This window comes from Amblyomma maculatum, chromosome 10, assembly GCF_055883805.1.
Source record: "Amblyomma maculatum isolate TAMU_Amacu chromosome 10, ASM5588380v1, whole genome shotgun sequence".
Lineage (NCBI taxonomy): Eukaryota > Metazoa > Arthropoda > Arachnida > Ixodida > Ixodidae > Amblyomma > Amblyomma maculatum.
The window spans coordinates 57103620-57115774 of NC_139353.1; positions in this window are offsets into that span (position 1 = coordinate 57103620).

Consider the following 12155-nt stretch of genomic DNA (forward strand, 5'->3'; position numbering starts at 1 on the left):
AACGGGGAGACAGCTTGACATATGGAACGACCCGCCACCCGCCCCTTTAGCTGTATATTGTCCTTCTCCAATTTTCGCGAATCGGGAGCTTTGAGTTAGAGACCACGGACACAAATTTCTAATTGCTTGTGCTTTCCTCCCCGTCGTCCTATACTGGAGGAAAAAAGTATTCATGCGCCGTATTCAAAGAGAGACTGCTCGTTTTGTGTGTAATCGGTGAAGTGAGCCTTCTGGAAGCGACTGTCAAGTGCCGTCACAGGGTTGTTTCACCGTAACTTTGCGATATGGGAAGTTTCTTGCAGACGCGCCAAGCCACAGATCTGTGCGTGAACGTTCACTCGATAAAGGCGACCTGCGATGAAGCAGATGTGGCTATCGATAAGAGACCATGGGAAATCTCTAGACCGCAAAGCGGCTATATGAGCACTATTGCATTTTTCTAACGTTCTCTTGCATTTTCTTCTCCTTTCCTCACTAATTAAACACTGGTGTTTTGCATACCATCGCAACAGCATAGAATTGAGAAGGCACCGGGTCCATAAAAGTGCGATGCTGTACAGTGCTCGACTAGAATAAAAAAAGATCGTAATTTTGTAAATCTTCATGCTGAGGGAGTTGAACAGTAGGTCATGGTAGAAAAATATTTGAGTAATAAAAAATTTTAAGAAACTGTCTACTGTCTATAATATTTTGATATCCTCTTATCTGTTGAATGAATATATTCTAGTAATTTTCTGAACGTAGAAGTACAGTGAATAAGACCTGCAAATATAAAGCGTAGTCAGATCACAAATGTCATTGGCTCCAGGTCGTAATTTATGCAGTCAAGTAAGCCAGACAAGTATGAGTCTGGTATCCTAGCTGCTATGACAAATGCAGAAAAAAAAGATATACACTTGCATACAGCGCCGACACCGACATTTGACACGAATGACACCTTAAACTTGTGCAGCGCCAAGACCGTCTGCATATGCCGCAGACAAAACCTCGTCTAACTACTGAGCATACAGCTATGCCGAACGGGCGATGCCGCATGTCATAGAATACTCAAATCGAAACATTTATTGTCTAGCAATTCTTTTTATTTGCTGGTTTAAAAATGCAGTTTCCAGAAGTCACCTGTCAGTCAAACGTAATCTCCAGGCTTCATACTTTGCTGCCCAAGGTTCTATCTATATCATGATGGAGAAAGCAGAACTTTTTTTAAATCCGGCATGCTATCTGGGCGTACTGGGGTTGTAGGACACCTGATATTTTCACTTCTTAAAGCTTCGTTAAAATAATTATGCACTGAAAGAAAAAATTCAATGTAAACCCGTATGCCTACTGTCTTACCTCCCTCCATAAAGCACACTTGAGAGTCTTGGCAACTTTATATAAATTCAGAATTAATAAAAAACTAATACAGCTACTTTTGTGCAAGAGCTAATTTTATAAGCTTTTAACACGGAGTTGACCACACTCTATACTCTACCACGGAGTCACATTTGTGCGGATTGTACATCTAAGCTTGCGCTTTCTCATTAAAGTAGTATCTGCATGCATTAAATATCTGTTGGAAGCTTGCCCTTGGTGAAGAGTCTCGTTGTCCTCGCTAACCCAAATCACTGAAATGTCGCTTGGCAGCGCTTTTATTTACTCGGAAGATGTGATACACAGACCGTTTGAGTATTCCTAAGCGCTGCTATTTTGTGTATTTGGCGCCGTCTAGCGGCTATGTTAAGAACAAACATCATGTTGCTCTAGGCCTCAGGTCATCCTCATGAATAAAGGTTTATAAATGAGTACGGGAGCATCCGCGGAAGAGGAGACAAGCACACTATCGCATTTCGGAGATGATTCATTCAAAATGCTTTTTTTTTTTTGCGTTCTGAAAGTGCCTTACTGGAAGAAAAAAAAAAAAGCCTTCCAGCAGCGTTCATGCTCTGTCGTACTTTTTAAAATTCATGCACAGAAATACTTTTTCTTCGGCAGACAAAATCTTTTCAAATTTTTTCGCAAATAATTTCGTCCGCTAGTTGCCTAAAGGTTGCATGTTACATGGGTATTCTGCTTCTCTTGTCCCTTCTCTACAAACAAAAGCGTTCGAGACACTCACGATAGGATGGTAAGGCGAAAGGTTCAATTTGTGTTTGAAAATCAGAGGCCGCTAGTATTGAAAACAGTGCTTCTCTACTGACAACGTTTCTCAAGAAAATAAGCTGTGGAATGTCGGACACATTGCTAACGGCGGCACTTTTTGCACCTGATCTGCGGGTTACAGAAAAAAAAAAAAGACGTGGAGAAGAGAGGGGAAGGAAAAGGAGTCGAAAGAATGGACAGCGGTAAGGTATGTACAAGAGCATGCTAAATGTATAGAAAAACTGCCCGTCTGCTATTCTATCAGCTGAGCGGGGTAGACGCTTTTCGGCTATCCGAAATGCTTTCTGTACAAAAGATTGTCTTCCGTGCAAGTAAATAAAGAGAGGTAATGAGACAGCTGTGAGGCTGATGTAAGAACACCTTTTACAGCTAAGAAGTGGAACTAATTCAATTCCGTGACACAAGCAAGAAGACGGCCTAACATGGCGACAGGGTGAAAGATGATTTAATGAATGAATACAAGAGAATGAGTTGCTTGCCACCACGTTGACAATGACCACGATGATCCGCCGCCCCTGGAGCTCTTCAACTATCCACTGCCAGAGCATCCATAGGACTGATGGCTCGAGGTCGCGTCGGGCGGCTAGGCGGGGGTTTCGTGTTCATGTCCTTCGCTTCCTTCAGGTCTTTCGAAATCCATGGTGACGTCGTGCAACGTGTTGCATTTTTTTGATCCTGCTCTCCTGTTGTCGTCACAACTGATGCTTCCGGATATGGCCTAGGTGCGGTGCTGCAGAAACACAACGGCCATTCCCTGTAAACTGTTTCGTTTGCCTTCCGGACCTTAACCCCGCAAGAGCGGAAGCACTCTGTTGGCGAACGTGAGGTCTTAGCTTGCGTTTGGGTGTGTGAACGATTGTACGTGTATTTGTGGGGCCGGCCGTTTTCTGCGAACTGATTACAGTGTTCTTGTCACTTAGCATCGATGAAAAGAACGGGACATCAGCCGTTGCGAATTTCATGTTGGTCGGCTCGTCTGTTGTGTTATATCTACACTGTCGAATATCGCAATGACAATGAAAACGCCGTGGAAGCCGCTCTGTCTTGCCTGCATTTCGTACGAACGTGCGCCGTCTGTCAGTCATGTGACAAGTCGGCTCTCGTCCAGTCGCAGCTCCTTTGCAGCCTTTTGCTGTCCCAGACAAGCCTTGGGATAAACTTGCAATTGACATCGTGGGAACTTTAGACAGTGGTTATCGCCTTGCGATAGCACATATTGGCTATTACAGTAAGTGGGCGGAAGTTTATTTCACAAGTACCATCACAACGGCGACAGTTCAAGATTTTGTGCTGGGCATCTTCGCACACGAAGGTTACCCTCAAGAGATTGTGTCATATCGTGGGCCACAATTCTCATCCTCAGATCTGTAAATTTTTCTTCACGAATGGGAAATACTCCAGTGCTACTCCTTGGTGTACCATCCTCAAGCCAGTGGACTTGTAGAACGATTTAATAGTGTTTTCTATGCATATGTTCAGCAGACTTTGTGCGAGCAACGTGACTGACGTACTGCTATCATCGACAAACCCGGTGTCTACCGCTGTACTCCACATGCCACAACAGGAATCGCCTCAGCCATCCTTCTCGCACAAAAATAAATGCCGTGGGCCTGCCGGTTGAGCGCTTCTCAACAGATCTTACAAGAGCGCTTAAACTCCTACGCCAGCGGCTCGAGGAGAATCAAGCCAACTACACGTGTTATGCAGAACAGCGGAGTGGGGCCAGGCACTGGGACTTCCAGATTGGCGACTACGTACGAGATCGCAAGCCGACTGTACGAGGTAAGCTGGTTACTCGGTTTTTGGCGCCTCGAAGATTTGTGGACGTAGACCCGCCTTATACCTGCTGATGAAGGATGTGTTTGGCACTCATTCAGTTTCCGTTGTTAGCCAAACAGTCAAACAGCAAACAGCGCCAACCTCCGTAGTCACCTCCGGCTTCTCTCTTCGTTGCGTTTTGCCACAAACTGACTGCACTCGAGTGTCGACCAGTTCAAGTCCCGGAAACGTGGACCAAAGTTTGACCTCCACAATCCCACAGAGTCCAACCTCTCCTAACACCAGTACTGCTGATGTTAGCAAGGATGCCCCTTTCCTTCATGCTCGGCTTCATCCAATACAGAACCAAAATACCCTCCTCAACCCACGTGTGCCGCAACAGTAGACACTTCCACTCCTCTTTCTGTGCTCAGCAGAAGCGCATGTAAAAACAGACTTCCCGCTTGGTTCAAAGACTGTGTAATTCATTAGAGGACTTAAACATTCGCGAGCATTTTTATTTCTTCTTAAGTGCGGCGGAAATGTGATAAAGACGAACTATGTTTGCACGTGCGCTCGCGGAGAAAGCGAGAAAGAAAAAGAATAAAGAACGGCTGTAGAGCAATCGATTGCTGCCTGTGTCCGCATCTTGATTACGATGCAGCAACTTGTTCCTTATTAAACGATATTTGTTACCTTAGCGCATCAGAGGTGTATGTGATACAGCATGAATAAATTAATAAATTAAAGGAACAACGTTTGCTGAATAAAAATTCCAGGTGTGAGCCATGATGTGGTCCCCGCGCCCAGGTAATATATGAAGCAAGATTGCTCGGCTAAAGTCCTGCTCCCGCTAGATGTCAAATTCTCGCGTATTTCAGTGGTAAGCAGTGCCAAAGCAACTAGTGAATGTCGGTTTAAATATTTTCGGATTTTCATATCGGATGCCCTGGGCGGGGATATAAATCTGCATACAGTTTGACGGTCGTTGGTCGTAATTAGTGTGGTCGTTTTTTATTTGACTGTTTTATGAAAACAGATATTCTTTTGTTTCTTAACTACATAACTGCATCTTCTATGTATATTGTTACGAGGCAGCAAGCCGATGAAAACAGAACAGAAAACAGAGATGTTCGATGACCGTGAGATGACGTTTTAATGAATTGTTGGCGGGCCTAGTGCGAGCGCTTCTGTCCGCGCCGCTGCCCCCTTCTTCCTCCTTTCTTGTCCATAACATTACCCGGGGCGATCGAGCGATCATCCCGATCGTGGACGAGGAAGTTTGCCGATGTTGAAGAGTCTATGGCATGACGATGGGAGTGTCTGGATGGCTGAAGAAGAGCAAGAAGGAAGAAGAGAACGGCTTGCCGGCACGATGAATCTCGATGAAACTTGGTCCAGGACGCTTTCAGGCCAGAGGTCGCCAAGACACGGTGGCGGAGGCCAAGACACGCACCGCATGGCATGAACAGGGGAGGATGTCCTCAAGTGTAGCGGAGTGTTGGGTCGTAGGTCTTTGGTCGACACATCTGGTCAGTCGGGCCACATATGGTCGTTCGGTTTTCTCCTTGTGTCTTGGGGTCATGTGTGGCATCTCGGGGCTGTCTCTCCTTCGTGGTGTCTTTTGGCCAGAGCGGGGGGGGGGGGGGGGCGGGGCGGAGCAATGACAAGGTCTTGCTGGGTCCGGCAGGCTGGGGACCAGCCGTGCGATGCCTCCTAAACTTCTCCTGACGGCGAAAGAAGTTGTAGGGTGCCGAAGCTCCGGGCCAAGATGAGGGGTGATGATGACATATCCCGCACCTCCACCAAATGTTACGAGGCAGCAAGTCGATGAAAACAAAATAGAAGACGTTCAATGACCGTGAGATGACGTTTTAATGAACTGTTCGCTGGCCTAGTGCGAGCGCTCCTGCCTGCGCCACTGCTTCCTTCTTCCTCCTTCCTTGTCTGTAACAATATGTTCGCCTTGAGTGTGCTTAAGTTCTGTTGCTCTGCCTTTACCAGACTACGTTACGAGGCCTATTTCCAGTATTTGACTAAAAATAAACCTTCAATTCAATGAAAAATTGTCGGAAAGGATGCCCTCTCTGACTGACGGCATGACTGATGGAAATCCCCACCCGCATGCTGCGAAGCTGAACTTCCTCTGCACGGGTGAGACCGCGTGGGGTAGTTACCGCACACGGAGGGATAAGATCGCGTGTGGAGCCCCGGAGATGTTCCTTTCTTGATAAAAGACAAGTAGTGTTGTCCAAATTAGGGACCAGATGCAATGTTGAGCTAGGGGTCTCTTGCAGCGTCGCTAAATTTGCAAAGCTCTGAAAGGCGGTAGATCCTGGGAAGCCCACTCAATGCGTATAGAGTGCGAGATGTTTGACGCGATATGGTGGATGTCCTGACATGTTACTGGGTGGGCGGCTGACATATCGGAGCAACCGTACTGCTTGAAGGACGTCAGTACGAATAGGAATATGGGCTGTAGGGGGCATAGTTGTGGCGGCCACAGAGCATACTGCTTTTGAACTGCTACGAGCTCAGCACAAAATGATGTAGGTATCTCAAAATAATGGCTTGAGAGGCTAGTTGGTGCATCATCGTATTCAGATATGTGGCGCAAACAAAGACAAACACAGGAGAAGATCCACAACACACGCGCACACTACCAACTGTAAGAAGAACCGGAAAACACTTCCTCTTCTACACTCAGGCACGTCTCAACTTCTTCTTCTTCTCATCTCCCTCTTCTTTGCCAAGGGGAAAATGTCACACTCTTCCTCGCACACCATAACCTTGTCCAAACATGGCGGTGACCTATCTCTTCTTTCTTTTCTTCTATTCTTTCTCTTCTTTACCAAGGGGAAAGTGACACTTCCTTCCTCTCAGCCCAAAAAACATCGACCAAACATGACAGTCACAAATTCTATACTGTCTTATAAATCCACACCACTGCATTGCCCAGTAACTCCTACCACACTGGACAGGTAAATATCACCACATAGTCACAAATCATACACTAAAAACACCACCACACAAATACAGCAAATACAGTAGGACATGTCCATCTACACACCATAACTTAAGTAGTCCCTATCTATTGAGAAACTATATCTTGCCAACATCTAAGAAGCCACGAGGCCCATGTACTTAAGGGGGAAAAAATTCTGCAAACTCCCATGGCCCCAAAAACGTAAGATGAGTCCAAGAATAACAACTTTAGGCCAAGAATAACAGCTTGAGGCCCGATAATAATCTCATTCTTTGCATAACTCAAGAGAATTGCTCAATAAAATTAAATTCTTTTCTACGTAAACTCAACGAAGCTTCACTAATGCATCTTTCATTCTTCTTCTGTGATTTATGAGGTTCCTCTGACGTGCGGTAATCTATATATTGGGCAAACAGGAAGATGTATTAATGATAGAATGAGGGAACATGAGAAGTCCATAGAAAATGGCAAAGGGTCAAATTTAGCCTTGCACTGCCAAAAGTGCAAGTGTGAGCCGTTGTTTAGTAGGTTAAACATATTAGGCAAGAGTCGGGATAAGATGGCAAGCGAAATTTTAGAGGCGTATTGGATACAGAAGAAGAATGAAAGATGCATTAGTGAAGCTTCGTTGAGTTTACGTAGAAAAGAATTTAATTTTATTGAGCAATTCTCTTGAGTTATGCAAAGAATGAGATTATTATCGGGCCTCAAGCTGTTATTCTTGGCCTAAAGTTGTTATTCTTGGACTCATCTTACGTTTTTGGGGCCATGGGAGTTTGCAGAATTTTTCCCCCTTAAGTACATGGGCCTCGTGGCTTCTTAGATGTTGGCAAGATATAGTTTCTCAATAGATAGGGACTACTTAAGTTATGGTGTGTAGATGGACATGTCCTACTGTATTTGCTGTATTTGTGTGGTGGTGTTTTTAGTGTATGATTTGTGACTATGTGGTGATATTTACCTGTCCAGTGTGGTAGGAGTTACTGGGCAATGCAGTGGTGTGGATTTACAAGACAGTATAGAATTTGTGACTGTCATGTTTGGTCGATGTTTTTTGGGCTGAGAGGAAGGAAGTGTCACTTTCCCCTTGGTAAAGAAGAGAAAGAATAGAAGAAAAGAAAGAAGAGATTGGTCACCGCCATGTTTGGACAAGGTTATGGTGTGCGAGGAAGAGTGTGACATTTTCCCCTTGGCAAAGAAGAGGGAGATGAGAAGAAGAAGTTGAGACGTGCCTGAGTGTAGAAGAGGAAGTGTTTTCCGGTTCTTCTTACAGTTGGTAGTGTGCGCGTGTGTTGTGGATCTTCTCCTGTGTTTGTCTTTGTTTGCGCCACATATCTGAATATGATGTAGGTAGTTTCGTAAGTTGAAATGTGGTGGTCTTATTAAGGTCGGGTCTGCACGGGCAGTAGACTGCTTTTTTGCTTCCCAACAATGGATGCTTGCATCTATGGGAACAGCAGTATTAACCATTGAGACAGCTCAGCCTCTTACTCTTCAATTGTCTGGCTAAGCGACGATGCCGAGTTGGCAGACGGTTTTCTGCGACTATCAGTTGGCTTGCTTTTGCTTAGCTGAACAAATTTCCAGGGATTGAGAACTGGCGTTGGTAGCTGAAGAAGGGAGCTTGAAGTTGCATAAGCCATCAGTGTTTGAGCGGAGTGCGATAGAGTAGCCTTCACCCTGCGATCATCACGGCGCTTCTGCATGAGCTCATCGATGGTGTTCAGCCGCGGATTACCTTGGGGAGCCCCGACCGATATGTGAAGTGTGGAAGGGATGTAATGGTCCTCATTACAACTTCAAGATGATCACATTGTGCTCTTGTCAGGTTTAGAAACAGGGCTTGATAAACACTACATGGCTGAAGAACACTCCTCACCAATTGGCATGCAAGAGACGATCCAGCACCACCCGTTTAAAGCAATTATTTTAATGGAACCTAATATCTTCATAGCTTGCGTTTTCAGGGCAGCCTCCAGAGTGGGCAGACCTTAGTGAGTGCCCTACACTGTGATATCATCAGCTTATTGAAAAAAAGAAACCTAATTCCAGGAATGTCAATTAAGTGCCATACCAGCGGCATGAGGAGGAGAAAATATTTATTTAAGCTGAAATGATTTGGAAAAGGGATGAAAGCTATGTGTAATAATAATGAAGTAGTACTGAAAGTGATAATACCGACCCTATGGCCAAGCAGCGTAGAGAAATCAACTATCCGACCACTTAACCACCGAGGCGTATTGTAACTGTTCGCACTCACAAAATAGATCCGATAAAACGGCACACTCTCAGAAGAAGATTAAGCATGTCAGTTGACTGATGTCGTATGCCTTCTCAACGTCTATTGCTAAAATTGTACGCACATTGCGCCTGCCAGGTAGATAACAAACCTGCTGATGCCAAAGCAGTCAACTCTTCTTCTATACCTACAGGTATACTGACCAAATGCAATTTGAGCGAGGTGAGCGGAACCATATACATAAAGCCAACATGACAGTCGTGTAGCTAGCATATTCTATACACGCTTGCACAGCGTTGGGAGGTCGTAAGTTGGCAAAGCGTAATGGGGGATTTCCTGGTTTCGGTATGGGGGTCACGAAAGAATATTTTCAGCTTTCAGGCAGGACACCATCTAACATTACATTTTTTATATGGTGTCTAGTAATTCAGATAATGTAGCGATAATCAGGTTCTTGTAAACGAATATTGAATATTGCCCCGCCCGGGTGCTGTTTTCACCGGTTCTTATACACTTTATTGTTTACTGCGGTGTAAATGATACTGCGCAAACATTTGTGCTGCAAAGACAAGAAAGAGCACCCAAAAAGGTTGATCAACCGCGCTGGCTACCGCTCCGTGTTGTTCTTTGTATGTGGTCGCGTCGACGTACATTAAGATTTTTTTTCCCTGCGAAGCTTCTTTCGTGTGCCTCCGATCTTGCCTCTCCAATACATGCATACTTATTGCTGTAATGTAAGGGTTGAAGTTGAAGTTGAAATTTTAGTTTTGCATCAAAAAACAAGGTACAGTAATATACAGCGAGACCTTAATGATTTCTCTTATCTCCTTCGGTATGCTCCCCGTGCTATTTATTTATGTGCAAGCATCTCTCATACTCAGCATATTCAGCGTGTTCTTTCCCGTTTGCGTCAGCACGAGTCTTATTTTCTACGCGAGAAGGTGTGCCTCGATGTGCTCTTGCACTGTGTTGTTTATGCCCAGTTTAGGTAATTTTTCTGTCGAGGTGTTGACCAGTAGTCCAAGAGCGCATTTGTAGGTTTTCCTCAGGATTGTCTCCAGTTTTTCCTTTTCCTGTTCCAGCGCAATTTGGTAGGGGACACCATCTACAATGCGACTTACAACGAGGGCCTGTATACCAGTCTACATGTGTCCTTCACGGACATGCCTCGTCTTCTGTTGGAGATTCTTGCGATCATTCGCGTGATCTGCGCTGTGGTATTTGCTAGATGCCTGATTGTTTGATCTATACGGCAGTTGCTTTGCATCCGCATGCCTAGGATTTTGATTTGCGACACTTCCGGGATCTTCTTGCCCCCTATGTAAACGTCTACGGAGTTGTGCAGATCGTACCCTCTTCTGTGGACTCTGAGAACCTCAGATTTCTCCAGGAACATTCAAGTCCGCAATGTCGGGCGTATGCGTTGACAGTGTCTGCTTCTCTCTGCAGACAGTCGTGTTTTTCTCCTAAGGATCACCTGGTCACCCAGATCGTGATGTCATCAGCGTAGATAGCATGCGTGGCTCTTTCAATTTTTTCGAATTTCTTTGCTAAGTCGATCATAACAACGGTAAAGAGCATAGGGGATATCACTGAGCCTTGCAGTGTTCCCTTTTTGTAGTTGTGGAGGGTGTGTGTCCTGATGCATCCTATTCCAATGGTGGCTGTTATGTCACTCAGGAAGGCTTTCAGGCAGCTGTTTATTCTCTGCCCGCAATCTAAGTTGCAGAGCCCGTCTAGCACTGCTCTGTGACTGACATTGTCGAACGCCGCTTTAAGGTCGAGCGCGAGCAAGATGCCTTCTCCGTATTTCGGGACAGTGTCAAGCTCCTCCTCCTTGATCTGCAGGAGGACGTCCTGTGTTGCGAGGTGTTTTCGGAATCCGAACATAGTGTGTGGCATGAGGTCTTTGTCCTTCAGGTGGGTCTGCAACCTCTGAAGCACGATTCTTTCGTATACCTTTCCCAAACATGACGTTAACGAAATGGGTCGTAGATTTTCCATGCTGGGAGTTTTACGGATTTAGGAATCATTACTATTTCCGCATGATACCAGTCTTCCGGGATGGTCCCCTGCTCCCAGTGTGTGTTGATGAATTAAGTAAATCTAGTAAAGTAAATTAGGTAAATTAAGTGATAATGTGCATGATCACGCGCATGAATGATGTGTTTGTGATGTACGAGAATGCTGTACGTATATATGTACGTGTTTTGTCGATAAAAATAAACAGTTGTAAGTTTGCGCTTCATTCATGTGTCGTCTTTCACTTGTCATTGTCTATCAAGTAGCGCAGTATTCCCCAGTAAGTAAATCTGTTGATTGAATTCTCGTCCAGGTTCCATATCATGGCGTTGGAAATGCCATCCTTGCCTGTGGTGGTTTTTTTTTGTGACAGAAATCACAGCGTGTCGGACTTCTTGTGTGGTAATGGGTTCGTCGAGACCGGGATTTGCTTCGCCCGTGTATGGCGAGCTGTAGTCGGCGTCCATTTTGTCGCCGATGTATCGCTGCTTGATGTTCTCTAGCAGTTCCCGGTCTGTACCTTGGAATTGGTGCGCGATCCTTTGGATCGTCTTAATGTTTTCACATTTGGTCTTAGTTGGGTCTATGAGAGCCCTTAGCAAGGCCCGCGTTTTGGACAAGCCTAGGGTCCCATGCAGGGCTTTGCATTTCTGGTCCAAGTCCCATTTTGAGAGCTCCGTCGCATATTCTTCGGCTTGTTTTGCGACCTTGTCGATCTCATGAGTGAGCTTTCTATTGTGCTTCTGCTTTTTCCATCTCCTTAGCAACCCCCGTCTAGCATCCCAGAGGTGTAAGAGATGCTTATCCATGTTGGGCGTGTTGGTGGTGAGAGCGACCTTCCTAGTTACTTTTTCCTAGTCCGTGTTGATACCCGTGACCGAGTCCCTAATGTTCGTGATATCTGCGTATTCGGACCCCGCCCTGGTGTTTCTATAGACTTCCCAGCGTGTGAGTCTAGCCTGGCCATATTGTTTTCTGATAGGAAGGGTTTCTATCTGGATGCGCAGG